Genomic DNA, 5,274 nt, shown 5'->3' with positions numbered 1-5,274 from the left:
AATAAAAAGAAGTTGAAGATACATATCTTAAGAAATATAACAACTACAGCTGCATCTGTTTTATTTAATTCTGCACATCTGCTGAAGATAATCTTTTTCCCCCTTTTGATAGCCTGAAAATGTGCTTATTTCTTTGGTTAAATCAGTTGATTTGATTCGGAGGATGTTGTTTAAATAGTGATATAAGAAAAAGTACTCTATTTTAGATGCCCAAATGGCTTTTTTGATAGCAAATTCAAAATTATGAAATTAGAGCTCTTATTTCTCAAGGTAGACTTTTATTTTTGTTCACCACTGTAACATAATTTTCAGAAAATTTTTTACTTTGCTACAAGACTAGCAGATAAAAGCAGAAACAAAAGTAGAACTGTGTAGGTCATAAGTAACTGCATATTGAACATCACTCAAATTCTTACATAACTTGGTTTCAATTACAAAAGTGAGACATGAAGTCTATAAGATAGACAGTTTTTTATAGAAATTAAATATTAAATATACTTTACATTCTGCACTAGTGTTCATTTATCTCTGCATCTAATTTATTGGTTATATAATATTAATTTATGTATTATGGTCCTACATTAAAATGCTATTATGTTGAATCTTTATAGCATAGATCAAGCTTATATATATGATCATATTAATGTGTAAAATTTTGCAACTGCTAATTGTGCCCCTGCTGCTTGAGCTCTGGCTCTGCCCCTGCTTGTATGTTTTCATTCAGATTTTTTAAAAAAAAAAAAATTATTCGTGGATTGATATTTTTGCCCCTGAACTCAACTTTGAATTAACTTTTCTAATGCTAAAATCAATTTCGACTATGGTGATAATAGTGATGGAAAGCTATAGAAGTATCTGTTAGCATTTGACTCACATTCCAAATAACTATAACAGGAAATGCGGTACCATTAGGATGCAAATAGCTTCCTCATCAACTGATTACATCGATTAGCGATACTATTCCAGTTAAATTGGTGTTAAGTTAATATTTCTACCATCAACATTTCTACCGCACTAAAATTGATGTAAGGAAGAAACTGCAATATCCAAGCAAGAAAGCAAAGTGGCAAACAACTCAGTCATTAAATTGAACCACCCAACAAAATGCGAAGAGCTTTCATATTGCTGTTATAAGTTAATATATCCAATATGGAAATTCGAGAACCTAGCATTGTATCTCACTCAAACTTCGGTTCATAATGAAGCCAAAAAAAAAAGAAAAAAATATATATATACTTGTCATGAAGTTCATCAGATTCAGTTTAAAATCTGAACAACTCTTACATGCAGCAAAAAAGAAACATACGAGTGTAAGTTGTTTGGTAATGTTGAGAAAACAAAAAGTACTCGCAAAGGAACTGTGGAAACAGCTGCACAATACCAGGGAAACCGTCCGACTAACGACATACCTAAGGAATCGCTAACATGGCCGAGAATGTTCAGTTACTGCAAAAATGATCCATTGGATTATTCTCTACCACGGCTAACGCGGGAATGCACCTTGTGGCAGCAGCCAACTACCAAGCAATTTGCAGATCTGCCAATTTCAGAAGGCTATTTACATAAGGAAATGATGATCTTGGGAACAGACGTATATCCGCCTCTATTTCCCATGACGTTCCGGTCATTGTATCATAGCACAGAACCTTCTCGTTTATCTTGAGAACGATGAAATCAGCTGCAAAATAAACAAGATTTACTTTTGCTCTTCCGAGACTGCTCTCTAATTTTCCAGCCTTTCGATTTCTTAGATTCATTCTGGGGCCCGTGGATGCAAAGAACTCAAAATGTCCGTCAGCAATGGTCTTGATTGCAAGCGACATCTTCTTGGACCAACAGGACTGTCTCCAAGACCATATTTTGATCTCCCCGTCGGCAATCCCAATAAAGCTCAGGCTGCCATTCCACTCTGCAGCCAATCCAGAACCGTAGCTGATAGATTGTGGTGGCAACATTAAGGTGCCAGAGCACTGTTGCTTCGCATCGAACCATATCATCTGCTTTGCGTGCTTCCAAAACAAACATCCATCCAAATTGATACTATGTCCACCGCTCGACCATGACTGGCTAATCAACTGCACTTTCTGCTCAGATATCTCCCATGAGTAGCCTCTTACCGAAGAAAATACCGCGAAACCCGCTTCGGCGTATTCCTCGTCAATCTCACTATCGTGACCGACTACGACAACCTTGTAATGAACACTGGATTTCGTCTCGTACACATCTAACCCGACACGATAATCCCAGAATCTGGTGTGAGGATGACGCGAAGGAAGCGGTCGCCAATCATTCAACACGGGATTTCCCACGTAGAGCATTTTACTTAACCCGTCAGAGACTGCCTCGACGCAGAGGATTCCCTTGCATGAGGCCACGATCCTCGGAGGGAACCGATGGCTTCGGACGAATTGCCTGGAGAGCTTGGGGAAGCCGACCGATTGGCGGTCTCTGGAAATAAGAATCGGGTGGGGCATTTCGATGGGAGTGATGAGCGCAGGGGAAGAAGGGGCTCCGCGAGCGAACTGGAGACGGGCGAGATGGGGATCGTCCAAGATCAAGGACTGCCAGCCTCTCGACACGCACTGCATCCTCACAAGAGCTTTCACGGGGAGGCGAGGAAGGATTTCGCAGGCGATGATATCTTCAGGAATGTAAGGCAAACGGACCCTCTCCATTCTTTAACCAATTCAATGCAGATAACAGAGATGATTCACGCAATCAATTAAGCAGCATACAAAGATCTCTCAAATGCTAATTAAATGATTTGTTTTAAAAAATGGCAAGGGTTCTCAGGGTTACATATTCAAGAGAGTTTCTTGAGAAGATGTATCAATGAGCCCTTTGATCACTTGCACCGTGCTCCAACATGGGGTTCAGAACACACGAGTTGTGGATGAAGAGATAGTGAGTAAGTACGAGGAGGAGGACTTTGGAATGAAAAGGAGAAAAAGAAGAAGAACCTTTTTCTTCGGAGGTGATTAGCGAAGAATAGCGTGGTAGTGTTAGTTTTCTTTTTCGGTTTTCTATGCAGGGAAAGGGAACAACTGCTGGAGGGATCCCAACCGTCCAAACGGCCACGTTTACAGTTAGAGCATCTAACTGTATGTCCAATCTCAGGTGCATCAATTTGGTGCCCATTGTATTGCCTCTGGTGTGGCCCATGGCCGATGTACTGAGATCAAGTGGTGGAAACTCTGTATGTGCTAAAGTTTAGAAATCAATTCTTTAGCTTGGGATTTACTGCTTATAGTGTTCAATTATGATATACGCAATTTGGGTAATTTGGGAAGCCAGGAATGGGGCGATCTTTCGAAACGCCCGGCCGGACTCCCTGCTAGCTGGCCGCAAGTTGAAATCTGTGACGAAACTTTGGGAACTTTTCCAACCTGTAAATCTGTGACGAAGCCATGAATGGGATGATTTTTTTTTTTTCTTTTCTGAGGCCTTAGATGTCTCATCCCTGTAGCCTAATTTACCTTTTCTATAAATGAAGCGGGTAGCATGCTATCTTTTTCGCACAAAAATTATATACGCAATTTTTGGCTCAAACCCAAATACAAAATCGAATCTAAGATTGATCCCAGAAGAAAAAAATTTTAAAAAAATCATGTTGATTTACTTACATTTATAGCGAATTCCTCTTGATCTAACGAGCACTTTTGAGTCATTAGATCATAATCAGCTTTGCATTAAAATATTTATCATAATATCTTTATCTTGTAACAAATATTTGAAAATTTTTTTGTTGTATTGATTTTTTTTTTCCGAAATGATTTGGTTCTTGGTTTGCAGTGTCACTGTTGAATTTTCAGCAACAAACAATATTTACAATGTTAACACCAAACCTGCCGCATATAGATCTGGATATTAAACCAGCTCTTTGTTTGCGGGCTAACTTGTATCCGACCCAAAATTGGCTCGAGGTTTGGCTCATTCATTTAATAAACGAGCTGATCACAAACTCGATCACAATTTCAGTTTGAAAAATAAACAAGTTGAATATGAGTTCATCCTAGCTTGCTTGTATTTTATTCAAATATTCTTGAAATAATATATAAAAATATTATTTTTAAATTGATATTTAGTAAATTTAAATGCTATATTTAAGTATAGTAAGTATTAATATTTTATTAATGTTAAATAAAAGCAGGCTTGAAATAATTTCGAGCCAATTTGAATTAATTTCAAGTCAAAAACGAGCTGTGTTATCTCAGTTTATTTTATTTTCAAGCCAACCATGAACCCATTCAAATTATCTTTGAGCCAATCTCGAGCTGTTCACTGCTTGTTCCTGTTTGGCTCGTTGGCAATTTGTAGCCACATAGCAAATTTTATAGTAGATTTTATGTGATCTAATGAAAACTCTTTTTCGAAAATATTTAATGAAAATAATAAATAAACATTATGATCGAGTCTAGCTAAGTGCTAAAAGTAAATAGATGCATGGGAACCAAGATCACACACAAAATCTAGCTAGGGCCCAGAGTGTGAACACCTTTTTGCTGCATAAGATGAATTAATTGAGGGATCCATGCATGGAACCATTTCCTATCTCTACTCCTCTTCATCACACTATATATGCTGGTGGATTTTATACCTAATTTCTAGAAAATATTAAAATATTGAATTAATATTTGTTAGCAGCTAAAATAATAACTTTACACAAAAATCAAAGCAGGAGAATTTAATTTGGCACTTTATAATGATAAGATTCGTCACCTTCTCAGTGCATTCATAGACTACTTAATGAAACGTACCATTGAGCTCATGTAAGAAGATCAGGATGGAAAAAATTTCAAAAAAAAAAAAAAAATCTTCAATACCTTATACAAGCATAAAGTCTAGATAAGGTTTATAGATCACACTCACTATTAATTATCTTTTTTTTATCGCTTTGAGTAATGGTAGATTACTAAATAAATAAATTAATACACCATGCATGGTCCAGCATTAAGAAGCTAAATTGCGTAGCTTACATTATTTAAAGTGCATAAATTATTATTTTTTATACACTCATTTTTAGATGACATTGTGACACTAATGTCACCTTTTATTGCCGTCCGTAGAGTAGGTCATCAGCTAAAGTGGAGCAGGTAAGATCACACCCAACACATTGCTCCACGAAAGCAACTCCAACTCTTTTTATTTGTCCCTATCACTAGTACGTATCTATCTAGAATAAGATGTATAGATAGTTACGCCAAAACTCTGTAAGATGCTCAATAGTCTAAATTTGAGGTCAGGAGTTCGAACTTGCATATGATATGACGCTAA

Source organism: Ananas comosus, linkage group 15 (genome assembly GCF_001540865.1).
Source record: "Ananas comosus cultivar F153 linkage group 15, ASM154086v1, whole genome shotgun sequence".
In the NCBI taxonomy this organism is placed as follows: domain Eukaryota; kingdom Viridiplantae; phylum Streptophyta; class Magnoliopsida; order Poales; family Bromeliaceae; genus Ananas; species Ananas comosus.
Note: the sequence above shows the minus strand (reverse complement) of the source record.